This window comes from Canis aureus, chromosome 19 (genome assembly GCF_053574225.1).
Source record: "Canis aureus isolate CA01 chromosome 19, VMU_Caureus_v.1.0, whole genome shotgun sequence".
Classification (NCBI taxonomy): Eukaryota; Metazoa; Chordata; class Mammalia; order Carnivora; family Canidae; genus Canis; species Canis aureus.
Window position 1 is genome coordinate 24,929,856 of NC_135629.1, and position 20,084 is coordinate 24,949,939.

The 20,084-nt window shown below is 39.1% G+C and overlaps 1 long non-coding RNA gene across 5 annotated transcripts in view; it reads right to left on the reverse strand.

The window, feature by feature from the left end:
• LOC144289767 (uncharacterized) overlaps nucleotides 1-7,247 on the reverse strand; it is a 72,412-nt gene extending 65,165 nt beyond the window's left edge. For 2 of the 5 annotated variants that reach the window (XR_013357683.1, XR_013357681.1), the window contains exons 1-3: nucleotides 7,121-7,247; nucleotides 6,967-7,035; nucleotides 6,004-6,101 (exon numbers count right to left, since the gene is read on the reverse strand). This is a non-coding gene — a long non-coding RNA (uncharacterized LOC144289767). Of the gene's footprint in view, nucleotides 1-6,003; nucleotides 6,102-6,179; nucleotides 6,459-6,966; nucleotides 7,036-7,120 lie in introns of those variants that run through there. The other 3 variants (XR_013357685.1, XR_013357682.1, XR_013357684.1) reach the window with 2 other exon arrangements.
• Between the last annotated feature and the right edge of the window lie 12,837 nt (nucleotides 7,248-20,084).

Here is a 20,084-nt window from a genome sequence, read left to right on the forward strand (position 1 = left end):
ATTCTCTGCTGGGAGTAATATCTTCAAATTAACTTGTTTTTACCCCAGGAATCCCTGATACTGGAGGGAAGTGTAATTCGAATATGGGTCCAGTGATTTGGAGCTTTGAAAGCAGGCATTAACAGGACAGCTCTGCGATTGAAGATGCCGTCATGGTTACAAATTCAGAAGGAAACTTAGCTAGGCAATGGAGGACTTTTCACTGCTCCTCATACCATGCAGTTGAAATAGTGGTTGATTTTACAGCTAATAAGGCATTAAACTGGATCTCTTAAGCTTTTTATATTGAAAGTAATTGTAAATTGAATTTGCTAAAACAATAACTTAAAGAGGCAAGACTTGAATGTTGTCGGAGCAAATCAAATGATGATGCGGAATGTAAAGAGCCGCTGAAACAAGTGTCTTCAAGTGCTTTATCGATCTGCCAGAAGCAGCTCCCATCCACTGAGCTTTTCTTGGCAAGTGGAATCATTGCACATTGATTATTCATCATGGAGTCAGGCTACAGGGTTCTGGCTCCAGACAGGTCAGTCATTTACATTTCAATGCTTTGATTCTTAAGGAAGATAACCTACCTACCTACCATAGAAAGAGAAGATACAACACATGTATCTTGCCAGGGATCAGAAGCTGGAGCTGGCCCATTTTCAGGAGGGGATAGGAAGGAAAAGGCAACTGTAAAATTTTAAGTTAGCTCTGTGAAAACATTCCAGTTATCAAAATGACTGTATTTGTTTGTGAGGGCTACTGTCATAACATACAGTAGATTGGGGGGTTTAAACAACAGAAATGTATTATTTCACAGTTCTGGAGGCTAAAAGCCCAAGTCAAGGGGTCATCAGGATTAGTTCCCTCTGAGGCTTTGAGGGAGAATCGGTTATATCTCTCCTCTAGCCTCTAAAATGCTGGACATCCTTGGCATTCTGTGGCTTAAAAAAGTATCACCCCCCAATCTCTGCCTTCCCTTCACTTGGTATTCCCCTATATGGGTATCTGTCTGTAAATATCTCCTTTTTATAAGGACAGTGGACTTACTGAATTAGAGCCCATCCTAATTATCTCATTTTAACCTGATTACATCTTTAAAGATCCTCTTTCCCAATGAGATCACATTCTAAGGAATTAGGGGTTAGGACTAAAACACATGAATTTTGAGGGAGAAGGGACACAGTTTAATCCATAACAGTGATAACACCAAAAGGTAGAGAGACACTTAAGCATTCTCAATTTTGGCTGTGTGACATAATCTCCTGGAATGCTTTGAAGAGTAGCTATGCTTGGACCCCACCCTCACTGATTTTGATTTAATTGGCCTGGGTTAGGGACCAGGCATTAGCATCTCAGGTGGTTCTAAAGTGCAACAAGGATTGAAAACTATTCATAAAATGCCTCATTCACTAGAACATTTAAGAACAGGGGTAACTATCATTCAGAAGGGAATCTATAAATAGATCAATTATTTTAAGCACCATGAGAGCAAAGACTATCTGGTCTTTGCTCTATTTGGTCTCTATCCGGATATATAGGTCACCAATATATCCCTAGGACTTAAGAGCGTCTGGCCTGAGGTGACTGTCCCATAAATATCAATGCAAGAATGAATACATGAATAAATTCAGTTCAAGTCATATTCACTGAATACCTACTATACACAAAGTATTGCAGAAATGTAAATTTTTTTAGTAAATGAATGAGTGAATGAAAGAATGAACTCATATCTAACATTCCCTGCTGGTCTACTTAGAATATATAATGGTGTATTACAATATACAAATGAGTAGTATGCTGAAACAAATCCACTCTAAAGTACTTATTTTAAATCAACTAAACAGCCAATAATTTGCCTAGAATTTTTTTTTTTTTGTAATAGCTCTTACATAACTAGACCTAAGGGCCATCCTCTCTTACTGAGAGTGGAGATACTTAGATGACACCCAATGGACTCTTGGTTGACATGTTTCAGCATTCTTGCAGAATGTCCAAGAGTTGCCACCAATCTGTAGGGGAGAGATGGACAGTGCACACAAAATCATTGTAAACAATACTCGTGTTCAAAATAACATCATTCACATGCCATTGGCAGTGGAGTAATCAGCCTAAGACACAGACATCAGGATTAATCTTTCACAGAATTGGTTAGAGATTGACTAGAATAAAGAAATAAGCAATCACCTATTCAATCTAATCAGTTTTCATAAGCAGACTAAATAGTTTTAGTCCAGTGAAAAAGCTTCTTTGGTGGCTTCTTTTTCTGCTTCTGCTTCTTCTTTTTAAATAGCTCTAGAAGATTATGGGAAATTTCATTTACTTGTTTGTTTATCCATCTATCCAACCAGGTCTGCTATTAGCACATAGTATGCCCCTATGGAACTTGCAAAAATGGGACCTCCTTGGTAAATAAATTACAAAATAGATGTTCCTCCTTAGGGCTGTTACAGGCTTATGTCAGGGTACACACCATTTCAAGCTGGATTTTAGTGCACTGCCTCTTAGCTAGACATCTCCATGTAGGGTGCTAATCACCATATAAAGAAGCCTTGCATACAGCAAACATTGATGAGGTATCTACTATGTTCCTGGACTGTGCTGGGCTCTGGAGATATGAAAATGAATGAGATACAGTCCTGTCCCTTGTGAAGTCCACAGTCCTTATGGGCAGAACTGAACCAAACGAATAACTGTAGGATAACATAAACAGGAAATGTAACTGTGGAATATAGCCAGGGCCTTAGAGAGGAGGAAATACTAGAGATGGGTCTTAGAGGGTGAGTAGGACTTTATCACATATCAAAACAAAACAAAAACAGAAAGTAAATAGAGAATGCCAAATCGTGATCACTGTAAGATGTGATCAGGGGAAAGCAAGCAGTCCTAAAGAGCCAGAGAGAAGAATGAGTTCAATAGGAATAGCTGCAAAATTAGTCTGGAATGTTGGTGTATGTTGGTGCTAGACTACTCAGATTAGATAAAGATGGATCAATTCTTTTAAAATGGTGGGGTGGGGTGTGGAGATTTGAGTAACCCAGATAATGGAAGGAAGGAAAGAAGGAAGGAAGGAAGGAAGGAAGGAAGGAAGGAAGGAAGGAAGGAAGGAAGGAAGGAAGGAAGGAGGTTTAACAAACCAGCACTCAGGAAAGATGCACATATTGTTTATCCCTGAAAATAGCAAATTTCCAGCATCATATGGTTTCTGCTCTTTAAACCACATCTTCACAGGTCATATTTATGAATTACTTGGCTTTCCAGATGAATGGACCTCCAAATGTATCATGAAGTATTTCATTTAAATTTATGTGTTCACTAAAAGGAAACTGAGGCACCAACCCAGATTAGCCAAGCCATTTTGGTTTTGATATTTAAATCCAAGGTACAGAATAATTTTCCAATACTCTTTCTTGTGCAAATAAAGAAATGAAAGCCGTGTGGCTTCTCATATTAACATTGCTGATGAGTAAAGATGCTGTTAATCCTGGGGTATGGACTGCTTTTCCCTGAAGCCAGCAAATATTTTTTTAGTAAAGTTGGCATACACCCCTCTGAGTCTTCAGTTTATGACCATCTTCTTTCTCTTCCCTGTTTGATCTCTGCACAGCAGAAAGAAATTGTAGTAATTAACAAACCCAGTTTATGGTCAGTATTGATTTGAAATTATGTGGTATCATAACACTTTGTGATTGCTCAGTTTCCGTGAAATTTCATATTAGATCACTTTTTAGTGAAGCTGTCAGTCTACATTCTTTCTCTTTTTCAGTTGCTTACATTTTCCTAGCGCCTTGGGGCTCTGTAAGTTCCTACTCAGCTAAAATAACACAGAATCTAATTTGAAAAATCCAGTGGAGTTTAACCATAAATTATTCTGTGTTATATTCAAAGGCTAGAGGTTTTGAAATTGATCACATCAGCAATGATTGGCTCTAATTGCATTAGGTTATTTGATAATGTTCTAACATACAATTTGCACAGTGTTGCTTGAAAGATAATCTTTCAGGATGAATGGAAGCATCAGGAATGGAATGTAAAAGGAAACTGTCAGATTTGCAACCAGTTACAGTTCTACAGAAGACCAAATTAAATGCCTTGTCAAACTACACAATTGACATGTATCAGTACAACTCAATAGATGGGGAGATTTTGAGCAATAACCATTTTTACCATAATTCTGCTTTGCTATGTAAAAATATTTTTATAATCTTCTGTGAACTCCTTGAGGGTAAATTAAATAGAGCTTGCCTTTGCATCTCTACTGGGACTATATCCAGTACATACTACGTTTTCAAAAAAATATTAAACAAATAAATGAATAATGACAACTTTTTCCTATATACCGAACTCTGCACAAAATACTTTATGGGAATTTTCTCATTAATTCTTTACAATCACACCATGAAGGCATTACCATTGTTAATTTTACAGATGATAAACATGAGCTTTGAAAGGTCACGCAGCTAGTAAAAGATAAAGAATGGGTATTGGTAGCTCTAAGTTCCTCATTCTTAACTGCTGTGTTATATTAGATGAATGCATTAAAAGTATAAGCGAGTAGTGACTCATGTGTGTGAATCTTTATTTGTGCAGTGTGAACACAGTGTAGACGTGGCCATGGGAGCCTGTGTAGGAAAACAGTCTGGGTGCTTTTCTTCTACTCACACTCACTATACGTCTGACATCAGATGTGTGGAGGTTTTCCCAACACCAAGCAATTATTTGTGACACCAGCTCGGTATGTCCTACAACTCAATTCAATTCAATTCTGACAATAAGCAGAGTACAGACCCCACCGGTTAAGGGCTTAGACCTACAACACTGGCCCTGCCCCCCACCTCAGATGCCAATCATAAATCCCAGGTTGTCACCTGTACTTCTGACCAGCCAGCTATAAATCAGAGGTTCCCATGAACCCCTTCCTGGGTTTGATTATTTGCTAAAACAACTCATAGAACTGAAGGAAATATTTACTTACTTTTATCAACTTATTATGCAATAAAGGATATGATAAAGGATATAGACGAATAGTCAGATGAAGAGAATCATAAAGTGAGGTCCAGAAGGGTCTTTAACATAGGAACTTCTGTCCCCATGGAGTTGGGGGCGGCTCCCTACAGCATGTGGTTATTTTCATCAACCTGGACACTCTTCGAACACAGTACTATAGGGATTTTTATGGATGGATTTATCATGTAGACCTGATCAACTGTTCACTCAATCTCCAGTCACTCTCCCTTCCCAAAAGATGGGAGGTGGGCTGAAATTTCTAGGCTTCCAACTATTGCTTACTCTTTCTGATACCTGCCCTTATCCTGAGACTATCCAGGAGCCCACCAAGAGTTACCACATGGAAGTAAGAAGTTCCAAGGGTTTTAGGAGCACTGTGCCAGGAATCGAGGCAGAAACTGATATATATATATATATATATATATATATATATATATATATATATAATATTATATTATATTATATTGTTTCACAGACCCATACGTCATACATCCTCACAATCCATAGATCAGGAAGAGATGCTACAGGGAGAGATGCTACCTGTTATTGAGCCAAAGGAGATTTGGGTCAGAATCATCCTTTACTCATCCATGAGTAATGAGTTGCCATTACTCATGAAATCATTGGGACATTCTGCAATTCTTAATTGTCTCATTCACTTTTCCTGTAAAAGGCATGAGGAATTCACCTACCCACTCAGGTGAGTAGAAACCATGTGAAATTATGGATTTGTCTCAGCACATTTTTGTATTAAATATTCAAGGTCTTGGAAAAACATTATTTTGAGTTAGACTTTCCAGAAAAGAGACATGTAGCTAAGAGAATTGTATTCAATGATCAAAGTATAACTGATTAGAATCAACTCTTGGAGGGCAGGAACATTACTTATGTCATAAATTAGGAATATAGCTATGACAACACACAATTATTGGGAATTCTGAAACTACTTTCAAAAGAAATCTTGATAGTTGGGTCTAAAACATTAAACAAAGTAATGAAAAAGGCTCTTACCTTGTGATCAAGTTCATTTGTATATTGGGACCCACAAAACAGAGGCCACCCCAGTGGTCCAGCCCATGTCATAAATCCAAACCAAAGGCAGCCAGCTCCTGGGAGAAATATCTTCCAGTCAGGGAAGCTCAAAACACACCAAACACAAACCTCCAACTTAGCTTTAGCTAGCTTACCTTACCCAAGAAAACAGGACCCACTAGCTTTATAAGGAAAAGTAAGACCTGCTAGCTCTATAAGGAGATCTCCAATCTCCTAGCCAACCAAGCCCTATTTCCATGTTGCTGTGTCAAACTCATTCTTGCCCTAAACCCTTCCAGAAAAATGTGCCACTGCTTGTGAAGCAGTGTATTTCCCCGATCCACAGATTATTTTCCCTTGAATAAAAGACATCAAACTCATTGCTAAGTTTAGTTTTGTCATTTGACACTTAAAAACAATCAGGTCTAGGGGCATCTGGGTGGCTCAATGGTTGGTGTCCAACTCTTGATTGTGACTCAAGTCATCATCTTAGCATTGTGAGATCAAGTCTCAAGTTGGGCTCCTCACTGAGCAGACAGTCTGCCTGAGATTTTCTTTCTTCCTCTCCCTCTGACTCCCACCCCATACCCCATTCTCACCCCACTCACTCTCTGTCAAATAAAAATAAATAAATCTTTTAAAAAATCAAGTCTCAGTTAAAACCCTGGTTCTGCCATTTACTACCTTCATGTTTCATTTTTCTCAATAGCTCCATTATAAACACCATGGATGTGGCAATCACATTGGCCATAGTCACTGCGACATTTAAAGAGAGTAATAAGTAACAGTGATAACAATAATAGAAAACAATTTTGATTACTTTACATCTGCCAGCGACTGAGCCCAGTAAACAAACAAGCACTTACCTCACTACTACAATGCACTGTTACTAAGCTCATTTTATGAATGAGCAAATTTAGGCTTAGAGCTCAAGTAACTTACCTGCAGTCACTCAGATAGGATGTGGTTGAATGGGGATTTGAATTCAAGTCATCAAATTTGTAAGCTAATCTGAAAAAAAAAATTGTTGCAATTAAAAAAGGTAGCAAGGAGGGGGAAATGAAGGGAAGAGACAGAGGATTAAGGAAAACCTCACTAAAATATAGTAGGGAGGCTGGCAAGGGAGCTCTCATGCCCACCACTCCTAGTCAATTGCAAATCAAACCAGAAGAGATGGACCTTGCTCAGGATACTACTTTAGGTACTATTTTACTACCCAGCAAGGGAAAGATTTTCCCCTGTTCTTGGCAACAGCCCGGCCAATGAGAGATAGTCACAGGCCAGCCAATGAGAAGCCACTCTACTTCCAGCTCCCAGTTTACTCCAATGTTGTTTTTGTTGTTGTTTAAGTCTCCCAGCTCCCCTTTCCTTTACCCTATATAAAAAAAAAAAAAAATGTTCCTCTCTTTGTTTTGTGGACTGGCTTATGATTTTTGCTCTAGCTTCCTTGTCCTGGATTGCCACTCTCTGCTTTCCCAGAACTCATTTTTTTTCTTGTAAACTAACTAGCAGTTTTATTTTTAAAATTAAAGGATGGACACAAAGAAAAGGAAGAGGGAGGAAGGGGGCAACCAGGAGGAAGGATGTGAGGGAAGGAAAATTGAAGGAAAAAGTTAATGAAAATGGAAAAGAATAGAGAAAACATCACAGGGTTGTGGTAAGGTATAATTGAGACACATAAAGCAAGTTCAATGTGCCTGATACTATTATGTCTTAGGATTGCTACATATCAGTAATCCTTGGGAATTAAATGTCGGTATCAATGGAAGAACCTACTGTAAATAAGGCAGTATAACACAAAGCAAATTTAAAAAAGAATGACTTAGTCTGTTATTTATTGAAATTATAGGCAAAATGCATTCTCCTAACTCAGACACATAGCACTGAAATCCTCCTTTGTCTGTTGAGCAAAGGGGATGGATGTGCTCTAACAGGGGAAGTGTTTCTCCCCGCAGCTTCATTCACAAGTACAAAATGACAGCACTGAGGACCTGGCTTGATTTGTGGGCATCAAATAGATCTAATCATTTCAATGACAAAAATAGCCAAGGAAGTCAGTTTATTCAGTCAGGTTTACCAGGCACTTCATTCCACGTTGGACCACCCTGAAATAGCCCTCCCATTTCCTCTCTACCATTCACAAGAAAGAAAAGAAACAATCATGTCTCAAAGAGTCACTTACAGATGCAGTAGGTGGCCACAGGTGAAAGTATATTTCACACAAAATGATTTACCACCTACAGCAGAGATTCAACACTGGGGAAAATGGGCCATTTGGAAGCAGTAAGTGCTAAAAAGGAATGCAGCCCTAGAAGGACATGGGTGGCAGGCTTTGTATCCAAAGTGCTAAGTAAGATTCCAGAAGCCATCCTGAAACTGTGGGAAGGTACACTCAGGTACGTTAAGTGCCTTGAGACAAAGAGTCTGAAAAATCCATTTTGTCCTTTAAGTCACAGCTTAAAAGCCACTTCATTAGAAAAGTCTTTTTGATCCTCTGCCTAGGCCAAGTTCTCTGCATAGGCTCTCAGAACATTCCATTCTTCTGTCTCAGAACTCTTGCAAAAATGTTAATGTTTTACTTTTTGTTCTAACATTTAAAAGTACATAGAGAACCTATGAGTTCCTATGTATTCCTGGGAACCTCTGAAGAACTACAGGATTTCATTCAACTTGTGTATTAAGTGACTGAAATGGGGAATGTTTGTCCACTGGTTCCCATGTCATGGTCTGGGATGCCCCATGGGGGGGGTTTAACACTTTTACACTGCCAGGTTTGCAATGGAATGCTTCAGAAGCAGACAGAATAGGTGGAAAGTTTCCCACTGGTGTCCTGCAGGAGGCAACAGAGAAGCCCCAAACAGCCCAGAGCAGAAAGTGAGAGATCTGTGGTGCAGCCTAGGGAAGGTGCCATCAGGTTTCACCTGCAGGACCCTGGGCACCACAGCAACAGCTGGAGTGAACATGGAGCTGGGGTGGGCGGGGTGGGGGGCAGGGGGCACAGCCAGGACCTAAGGAAAACATGCCTGACACAACTATAATGCCATTGCCACAGCTAATCAAATTCATTCCAATGCCTTGAGATCATCTACTACTCAGTCGAAAATCTGATTCTCCCAATTGACCCAAAGAGCTCTTTTTAGAGTTGCTTTGATCTCATTAGAATCCAAATAAGGATCACAAATTATGTCCTTAGTTAAGGTTATGTTCTTAAATCTCTTTTACTCTAGAACAATCCTCCTTCACCTTTTCAAATGCGATTGATTTACACTCAAAAAAACCCCCCAAAGCTGGTGTCCTAAGACTGTTCCACATTTTGGATTTCCTTCATTAGAGAGTCAGTTCATGTTATATCTTTGTCTCCAGTATTCCTATAAATGATCATAAATTCCACAGTGTTTATTAAACTCAAATAACTTTGATGGCAAGAAAACATTTTAAGCAATGTCATGTGCTTCAAAGTACATTCCATCTGAAGACTCATGCAGTAGAATCAATGGTGGGTCCCTAAAAGTTATGTCCACATCAAAATGTCAGAACCTGTGAATATTAGTTTGCACAAAGTGGCAAAAGATGTGGTGAATTTAAGGATCTGAGGAAGAACTTACCCTAGATTACCTGGGTGGACTCTAAATGCAAGCATACTTGCAAATATGTATATTTAGAGAGGCAGAGGGGGTTTGGGGACAGCCTCACAGAATCTAGTGAAGATGCAGCAGAGATTGGAGTGATGTGGCCACTCACTCAGGAACCCCAGGCCAGCATCCAGCAGCTGGAAGAGGCATGGAATAGATTATCTCCTAGAGTCCCTGGAATGGAGTGCAGCTTTGCTGGGTTTCAGACTTCTGGTCTTAAGAATTCTGAGATGGGAAATTTTAGGTATGATCGCCTCATTGTCAAGTTCCTCACAGACTTTCCTTTAAATAGTTCCACTCATTGATGAGTGTGGCCTGCATTAATTACTATTTCAGGGTAACAGAATTGTGATTTCTGGACTCTTACTCCTTCCCACTTTATTAAGAGTTCTTTATAAACATAGACTTTTCATTATTATCTTGGGCTCTTGCTTACTCTAAAATGCAACTCATGCAGGAAACACTAAGGATAAATATTTCATTTCTCCCTTTTAATTGCTATACTCCCAAGTAAAGAATTGGCCATGGTAGTATTTTTATTTTTAAGCTTAAGATTTTTTTCTAAGAACAGCTTTAGGTTCAAGGCAGAATTGAGCAGAAGGTACAAAAATTTCCTATTACCCTCCCTATGCAACACATGCCTAGCCAGCCCACCGATTAATATTCTCCAGCAGAGTGGTTTATTTGTTACAAATGACACATTTATAAATTGTATATCATACTTGTACATTGACACATGATAGTTGAAATCCCATAACTTGTATTAAGATTCACTCAAGGTATTGTATATTGCATAGGTTTGGACAAATATATAGTGACATGTATCCACCATTATAGTATAATAAAGAGTAGTTTCACTGCCCTAAAAATCCTGTTTTGCCTATTCATGATAGTAATTTAAATCCTTATTTGCATCATTAATATCTATCTCCCCCATTAGACTCCAAGCTCTGTGAGAACAGAAAATCTGTCAGCCTTCTTCTGCTTAATCCCTAGTGCCTGCCACAGGGACGGAGCGCCCCTAAGCAGTTTTAATAAACTCTTACTATCCCTAAGAAATCCCAGAGTCCCAAGAGGAATGTAGAACCACCCCACACACTTCTGCCTATCTTTCTCTTCGATCACAAAGCAGTGATCGAAGGTTTCTGGTGGAGTTTTTTGTGTTTTGGGGTGACTTTTGGGAGGGAGGAGTTGCCAACCCTAAGGAAAGAAAGCAAAATCATTTTAGGCAATTTCAGCAAGAACTTGGGAAAAGCACCAGACATTGACAGGAACAGGTCTCAGGGCTGCTCAGCTGGCATTGTGGCATGATTTTTTTTTTTTTTTTTTTTTTTTTAACCAGTACTGTCAGCTAGGATGTAGGGGACAGGGAGGGAGGGTACTTTAGCAATCATCTCATCAAGTGCTTTTATTTATTTTTTTTAAGAGAGGGAAAGTGGAGGGAGGGGCAATGGGAGAAGGAGAGAGAAGATCTTAAGCAGGCTCCATGCCCGGCACAGAGCCCAACTCAGGGCTGGATTTCAAGTCCCTGAAATCATGACCTGAGCAGAATCAGGAGTGGGATTCTCAACAACCAAGGCACCAGTCTCCCCTCGTCAAGTACTTTTAGGCAGTCCAATTCAAAACAGCCATCACTATAGTAATAATAATTATTATTATAATTATAGTAATAGTAATAATGATGATGGTAATAAAACTAAATACATCATACAAATCCCTAGGCTAACTAAATCCACATCTTCAGGATCAAGCTTGGGAAGGCACAGAGTTTCAGGGTAGAGGCCTCTCTGGAATTCCACTTAGTCCAGCATTTGCATACTGAAGCTGTGTTACCTGAAGAGGCTTTTCAAATTACTGAATCCTAGAATTTTGCTCCTTGTATATTCTTCTTCAGTGGTATGGGAGCGAAGCCTGGGCATAAGTATTTTCTTGAATCTCTTTTGGTGCAAGCAACAAAAACCAACTCTAGCTTACTTAAGGAAAAATAAATATTTTGGAATATTATGATGTGGCTTACAGAATCAAAGGAAAAGCTGAAAACATAGGCCTTTAAACCCATAAGAACGGGGACAGTTCCAAGGGCCTGAGTAGCAACAACTCAAGGGTGGTTTCTCCACTGAGAAACAGAACAAATTGGACCTTACTGTCATCCATGCATGTGCCACTCTACCTGAAATTAAACTCCACTGGGAAAGAGTGTGACTGACCTAACCCGAGTCACATTCGTACTTTTTGGTCAGGGAAGGACAGACCATTCAATTATCAATCCCATCAAAAATGCAAATAGTAGAGTGATAATTTATCAAAGACAAGAATCCATGTACAAAGAATAGAGAATAGGGCAAGGATACAGGTGGAGAGCAGATGTCCACTTCTACTTCCCCAAGGTTCAGCAGCCAGGTTCAAGACCCAGTGGCTTGGTTCAATCCCCAGTTAGGTATTTGAACTCTCCCTGTAACAGACATATCAACATACTTGAACATAACCTCCCCAAATTGACTCAAAGTGCTTTCTTCTTGGAATATGCATACCCATTGCTTTTCCAAAGGACTCTGTCCTCCCTCCTGGTCTTGTTGTATTAACGGGGTATCTCAACTCACCCAAAAGCATCAGCTCTTCTCCCCCCAGCTCAGTCTCCAAGGTCATCCTGGTGTCTTATTATTTCTTAAGCTTTCCAGGCATACACTTCCCTAAGTTTTTTGCACTTGCTGATCTGAGTGGAGCTTGCTTCCTGCAGAAGCCACATGGCTTGCTCTCCTTCTCCCTTCATTTAGCTGTTTCTTTTAACATCACCCATTTGAAAAACAGCTTCATCTCCCTCCCTGCAACACTCTTCCTGCTTTTTATTTTCTCTATTTCACTACCTGACATACTACATATTTTCCTAACATACTTATTCAGAGTCTATCTTTCCTCTTTAGAATATAAGCCCCTTGGGATCCCTGGGTGGCGCAGCAGTTTGGCGCCTGCCTTTGGCCCAGGGCGCGATCCTGGACACCCGGGATCGAATCCCACGTCGGGCTCCCGGTGCATGGAGCCTGCTTCTCCCTCTGCCTGTGTCTCTGCCTTTCTCTCTCTCTCTCTGTGTGACTATCATAAATAAAAATAAATAAATAAATAAATAAATAAATAAATAAATAAATAAAATATAAGCCCCTTGAGGTCAGGAAACTGGTCCATTTTATTCACTGCTGTATCTCCAAACTTATTATAGTGCCTGGTGTATTGTGGATATTCAATGAATCTTTAATGAATAAATGTATAAACAAACCTATGAATAAGTTCCTTGAAATTCATGTATCAGAATCAGCTGTGCAGTTTGTTTAAAATTCAACTTCATGGGACTCCTGGGTGGTTCAGTGATTAAGTGCCTGCCTTTGGCTCAGGGCATGATCCTGGAGTCCCAGGATCGAGTTCTGCATTGGGCTCCCTGCATGGAGCCTGCTTTTCCCTCTGCCTATATATATCTCTCTCTATCTCTATCTCTGTCTGTCTCTGTCTCTCTCTCTCTCTCTCTCTCTGTGTGTCTCTCATGAATAAATAAATAAAATCTTCAAAAAAAAAAATAAAATTCAACTTCGTGTCCCTACTTCCCACCTACTGAATTGGAATCTCCTGCAGATGGAGCCTAGGGATCTATCTACATTAAGAATCTTCCCAAGTAGTGCTAATGAAAGCTAGAGTTTAAGGATTGTTGTTTAAGGATTCTCCAAAACCAGCATAAGCCTTCTTCCATGGTACACTCCAATGAATGTTTCAAGATAGCTCTTCTATCTCCTTCCCCCAAAGCTAAGACTGATCCCTGGCTGAAAGCCAGCAAAGAAATAGGATCCTCCATCCTATAACCACATGGAACTGAATTCTCCCAACAATCTGAGTGAGTCAAAAAGGAGATTTCCTACCCCCTCTACCCACCACTCCATACCCTCAGAGACTTCAGCTATGAGCCCAACCAGCTAGCACCTTGATTTCAACCTTGTGAGTCCCTAAGCAGAGGACCCAGCTCAGCTCATGAAACTTCTGACCAGAAGCAGTTTTGAAAGAGCTATGGGATAAAAAGTAGATGGTATCTCAAACTATTACGTTTGTGGAAATTTGTTACAGCAGCAATAGAAAACCAGTACAGCGGCTGATCCTGTTTTGGAGGGGCATATCATGGGAGCAGAACGGACTTTAGGAAACACTGTTGTAAAGAAATGTGCCCAGGGATCCCTGGGTGGCGCAGCGGTTTGGCGCCTGCCTTTGGCCCAGGGCGTGATCCTGGAGACCCGGGATCGAATCCCATATCAGGCTCCCGATGCATGGAGCCTGCTTCTCCCTCTGCCTGTGTCTCTGCCTCTCTCTCTCTCTCTCTCTGACTATCATAAGTAAATAAATAAAAAAATTAAAAAAAAAAAAAAAAAAAGAAATGTGCCCATATATTTTCAGTGTTAATCCATCGGAAAGGTTTCAAGAAGGTTATTTTTTTTCTTCTTTATACTTTTCTGTATTTTCTAAATTATCTGTAATGTACATTTGTTACTTTCATAATCATGAAGTCTTATTTTAAATGAAGATTTATTGTGGGAAACTCTGTAAGACAGAGGTTTGCCAAGTTTATTCCACGAATAAATTTTAAGAAAAAAATGAAAGAAAACCTACAGATTAAAAGAGATTTAAGAAGGATGCCTGGGTGGCTCAGTGGTTGAGCATCTGCCTTGGGCTTAGGGCATGATTCCAGAGTCCTGGGATGGAGTTCCACATCGAGCTCCCCATAGAGAGCCTGCTTCTCCCTCTGTCTCTGCCTCTCTCTGTGTGTCTCTCACGAATAAATAATAAAATCTTAAAAAAAAATAAAAGAGATTTAGGAGATATCAATTGATTATAATTTATGGACCTTACTTAAGCCCCAAATCAAACAAATCGCAAATTAACTAATTATGTGTAACTATATGTAGTTATCTGATATGTTATACAATTATATATAGTTGTATGATATATAGGCATATATAGTGGTGCATAGTTATATAGTTATGGTATATACAAGACAATTGGAACCTGAATTATTAATAGTTAAACTTGAGTATGATCTTGGTATTATGTGTATATTTTTAAAAATATGTCCTTATTGCTTAGAGATATATATATAGAAATATGTGTGGAAATATATTACTTTAATTTTTTGGAAAAAATTAATTAGAAAAATATTTAGTGGAGGTTGTGATGTGCTTCCCAGACATAAAACTGAAATATTCATTCCTTAAGATGCTGAGAAGGTTGGCTACTGACTGTTCACTCCTCAAGCCCCTCTAGAAGTTATTCTCTTACCAATCCCACTTCTTTCACTACCTAACAGGTATTGATCCAAAGGGTAGCACCCAATAAACTTCCTGTGTCCTAATCTCTTAGAATCTACTTACCCAGGAAACCAACCTGGATTGGCAATGATGTCAATAATAAAAACAAAGTGAAAAGAGTCTGTCTTTCAGAGCATACCACAAGGGGTTCCAAGCAGGATTTGTGTTTTTCAATAATCTTTGCAGAAACTGACCTAGCCAGTGATAGAGCCTTGGAGCCAAGTTTCTCACCTATTGGACACGATTCACCATGACTGGCAGCCACCTGTGTTTTTGCTGGACTCCACCAGGTGCTTCCAGGACACTAAAGATGTGAGTGGGAAAAGGGCGAATATGGATGTGTGAACAGTAGTGAGCATACGCACCCAGGCACAGACAGGCTCTGAGGTGGGATGATGCACCATGCGCAATGGATTCTGAGGTGCACCAGGCAGCTTTCTCAGCCATGGCAGCCTGCAAACAGATGCAAAGGACCGGATATATCTGTGATAATGAAGTAGAGCATGCATTTTCTTCATCCATGCTTTGAAGCAGAGCTGTTGGCTGTATCAGATTACTTAGACCAGTAACTGAGATAATGAGCTCAGCTGAGTTAAACTCGAAATTGGCTACATAATGTTATGTTTATTGCAGCACTAGATGCCAGTGTCTACAGCAGGCCCAAGGAGAAGAATAAAATGAATTTCTATTTAGGTTTTGCCTTTCTAACTTTTTTTTCCTACCCCTCAGAACTTTTCTCCATCCTAATATCCCTCCCATCTTCTTTTCTAACTCAAGGACTGGCAAAGTACAGCCCCTGAGGCCAAATCCAGCCAGCTGCCCATCTTTCAATGGTCCTCAAACTAAGAATAGTTTTAAAGGATTGCACTTTAAATGCTTGTATAAGTATCTATATAATGGCCTCAATTTTGCCTCTTCGCCTGCAAAGCCTGAAATACTTATGATCTGGTCCTTTAAGAAAAAGTTTGTTGACCCCTGGTCTAGCTCACAAAGCAGCATTCATGGAGAGGAAAATTGCAAGTGGGTGCCCATTTTTTTGCAATAGATTTGTTCATATATCTGTGAAGGACTTGGGTATACACACCAGATGAGTGTCCAGATGTAATCCAGGTGAAATTTTGTCTTGTGCTCACACCTCAACAAGGCTCTTCCTCCTGAGCAGGTTCCTACTAGATGTCCTTTCTAAGGATTCATCAGTTCCTAATGGTTGTAGAACAGATAGTACCTTTGTACTCAACCATTTGATAAACATGTATTGAGTGCTGGGTAAAGATGAGCCAGGCACTGTGACAGAGGATGAACACACTTCAGTGAATAAAATGCATACATCCAGGGCCTTGTAGAGATCGCAATCCAATCAACCTGTGCACAGTCCACACATGTGTATTCCTTAAATGGTGGTTTGCAAACCAGCAGCATCAACATCACCTGGGGACTTGGTAGAAATGCAAATTCTCAGGCCCCACACTAGATGTATTGAATCAGAAGTCTGGGGGTGCTGGGGCCCAGCCGTCTCAAGGATGAGAACCACTGAGCTAAGTCAATAAGATTTGTGCTGGAAAAGAAATTTCACAAATCAGGTTTTAGGAATGCAATTGGCTCTTTACATAACCCATGTTAGATGGTACTTTGGGTACCTTACTATTCTCTGTATTTATTTTTACTAAAGTTAAAGGAAATTGAAAGTATAAACACACTACAGAATGTATAGGTTGCTTAGTATATGCAGAACACTGAGGAGCAAATGCTGGTTGCTTTGCTGCCTTCCCAGTAAAAAAGAAAGTGAACCTGTAGCATCAGCATCATTTTATACCAGGAATTGGAAAACATTTTCTGTAAGTGCCCAAATATTAAATATTTTAGGTTTTGTGGGTCATATTGTCTCTATCATGACTATTCAACTCTGCCTTGGTAGCACAAAAGCAGTGTAATAATAGATGATATTAAATAAATGGACATAGTTATGTTCCAATAACATAACCCCTTTATTTACAAAGGGGTGCCTAGGTGGCTCAGTTAAGTGTCTGACTCTTGATTTTGGCTCAGGTCATGATCTCTGTGTCATGAGATAGAGCTTCATTTGGGGCTCTGTGCTCAGCAAGGAGTCTGTTTGAGATTCTCTCTCTTCTTCTCCCTCTGCTCCCTGCCTCTGCCTTCATGTTCTCCCTCTCTTTCTTTCTCAAATAAACAAATGAATCTTTAAAAAATAACTTTATTCACAAAAACAGGCAGCAGACTCATGGGTTATAGTTTGCCATGCCCTGTCATGTATCCTCAAATACCATATACTGTAATGTATGACATCATAAATCAACCTGTATGGTTCCATGATACATTTCGTCCTGTTCACAATTCTTACACAATTCTCCCTACAATTTTGTCATATCTGATCACCTAATTTTCACTTTACAAAGTTCTGTTAGAATCCTGCTTGTACAAAAATTTCTCAGAGCAGTAGCCTTCTAGATATAGCCTTACTCCAATAAGAATTCACATTCTACTTGTTTACTATCATAGTATTAACTGTTGTGACACCTTGAAGTTAATATTATTATTTCAGAGATTAGAAACTAAGACTTAGAGAGATTAAACAAATTTTTGAAATTCATACAAATAAGTTTTGGAGCTAAGGCTCAAACTCTGTTTTTTTCTAGCACTAAAGTTCAGAACGTTAGCCATTACCAGATACTGCCTCCTTTATGCAGTGAACAGCCAGTGTGTGCTTAATGTTTAACCACGAACTGGGGTCAGGGTACAAATATAACATTTATGTTTCATTGGCTATTTCTCTTCTTGACTCTGTTCTATGACTCTCAACCCAGATTCATGTCAATCAATATCCTTAAGTCTCAGGACAATCACACTTATATTGTAGATGGGCCATAACCCAAAACCGTAAGTACGATACTAGTTAAATAATTCTAGAATAACAAACATTTTTAATGGCTCAGTCAATAACAATATCATTTGCAACATGATTTTGAGTCATTTTTCCAAAGTCTAACTCTCCATGTGACCAATGGTAAATTTTTCCCATCTTTGGATATTAATTTTCTTACCTGACACTAAGGATCTTAGTCTATATATTATCAAGAAGGCTATTTTTTAGTACAGAATTCTAATTCTATAACAATATGACAGTCTTCCTGCAAGTATTCCACTATTAAGGAGACAATCCCATGTGTTTTTCCATGGTTACAGAATGAACTATTCTGTTGATACATATGCTAAACCGATGGTGCAACTTTGTAGGATTTATTACCTAAAAAATTAAAGGAGAGAATCCTTGCAAAATGTGGAGCAGAAATTAATGCCTGCAGCCACCATCATTTCTAAAAAAAAAATCATAAACAAGCTAAAAATGATAACATTTTCAGGGAGTTCATGTGCAATATTCTGAAAATGAGAAGAGAAAATAAAGTGTGTTGAATCTGAGAATATAAGCCGAGCTGTACAGATGGGAACATCAGTGAACAAGCAACCATATGTGTGTTTTCAGGTCAGATGGAAAGCCACTGAAAATAGATCCAAAAGCACCAAAGCCTGACAGGCACACATTTGAAAGAGGGGAATTTAAACTCAACCTCTATAGAGGAAGAAAAAGCCTCACTGTCATCATATTTCCCTAATAAGACTGACAGGTCGATCTTTCAGAAAACAAGAGGAGCCCAGCCACAGGAGAGAAACATGGCTTACAATAATCAACAAGGAAAGGGGTTCCAGGCTTCCCTAAAGATTCATCAGTTCAAGCAGGGCCTGCTTCAGATGAATTTGTTTACCATTCAAAGTGAAATGAAAAAAGTGAGGACTTTTTTCACGAAGCTGGATTCATTTAATTTAAAGGATGGTTAAAAAAAAAAAAAAAAATATATATATATATATATATATATATATATATATACACACACACATATATATGGGATCCCTGGGTAGCGCAGCGGTTTGGCGCCTGCCTTTGGCCCAGGGCGTGATCCTGGAGACCCGGGGTCGAGTCCCACGTCGGGCTCCTGGTGCATGGAGCCTGCTTCTCCCTCTGCCTATGTCTCTGCCTCTCTCTCTCTCTCTCTCTCTGTGTGACTATCATAAATAAATTTTAAAAAAAAATTTAAAGGATAGTGTTGTTTCTTAGATTATGCTCTTCCTTTTTTATTGTCACAAAATTTATTTCTTCTAAATGAAATGATAAGAGTCAGTGACCATTGGCTTGGCATTCTTCCTCACTGTCTTCACTTAACAAGATAAAAGTTTGTCAGCTTGCTTTCAGCTCCATCAAAACAAAATTTGAAATTTCTTTTAGTTCATGAAATCCAAGACCATGGACCTTGTTTATGTGATGCTTGGATACTGTTGTTTTGTGGATCCTCACAACAGTTTCATTGTTGAGAGACTGGTTGAAATGCTTTACATTTGTTAGGCTGCCCTCCAAATCTAGCAAGACATGTACTGACATTTTTAAAAATGTATTTTATTTATTTACTTATTTTTTTTAATTTCAGGAGTAGGATTTAGTAATTCATCACTTACATACAACACCCAGTGCTCATCATAAGTGCCCTCCTTAATACCCATCCTGTCTTTTGCCCATCCCCCACCCCACTCTCCTTCATCAACCCTCACTTTGCTCTCTATACTTGAGTCTTTTATGATTTGCTTCCTTCTCTCTTTTTTCTTCCTCTATGTTCATCTGTTTTGTTTCTCAAATTCCACATTTGAATGAAATCATATAGTATTCATCTTTCTCTGACTGATTTATTTCACTTAGCATAATACAATCTAGATAATACATGTCATTGCAAATGGCAAGATTTCACTTTTTTGGGTGGATGAGTAATATTCTAATATTACTCATTATATATATATATATATACCTCTTCTTTATCCATTCATCAGTTGATGAATATTTGGGCTCTTTTCCATAGTTTGGCTATTGCTGGTAATGCTGCTATAAACATCAGGATGCATGTACCCCTTTAAATCTGTGTTTTTATGTCCTTTGAGTAAATACCTAGTAGTGCAATTGCTGGGTCTTAAGGTAGCTCTATTTTTACCTCTTTGAGGAACCTCCATACTGTTTTCCAGAGTGGGGATAAGG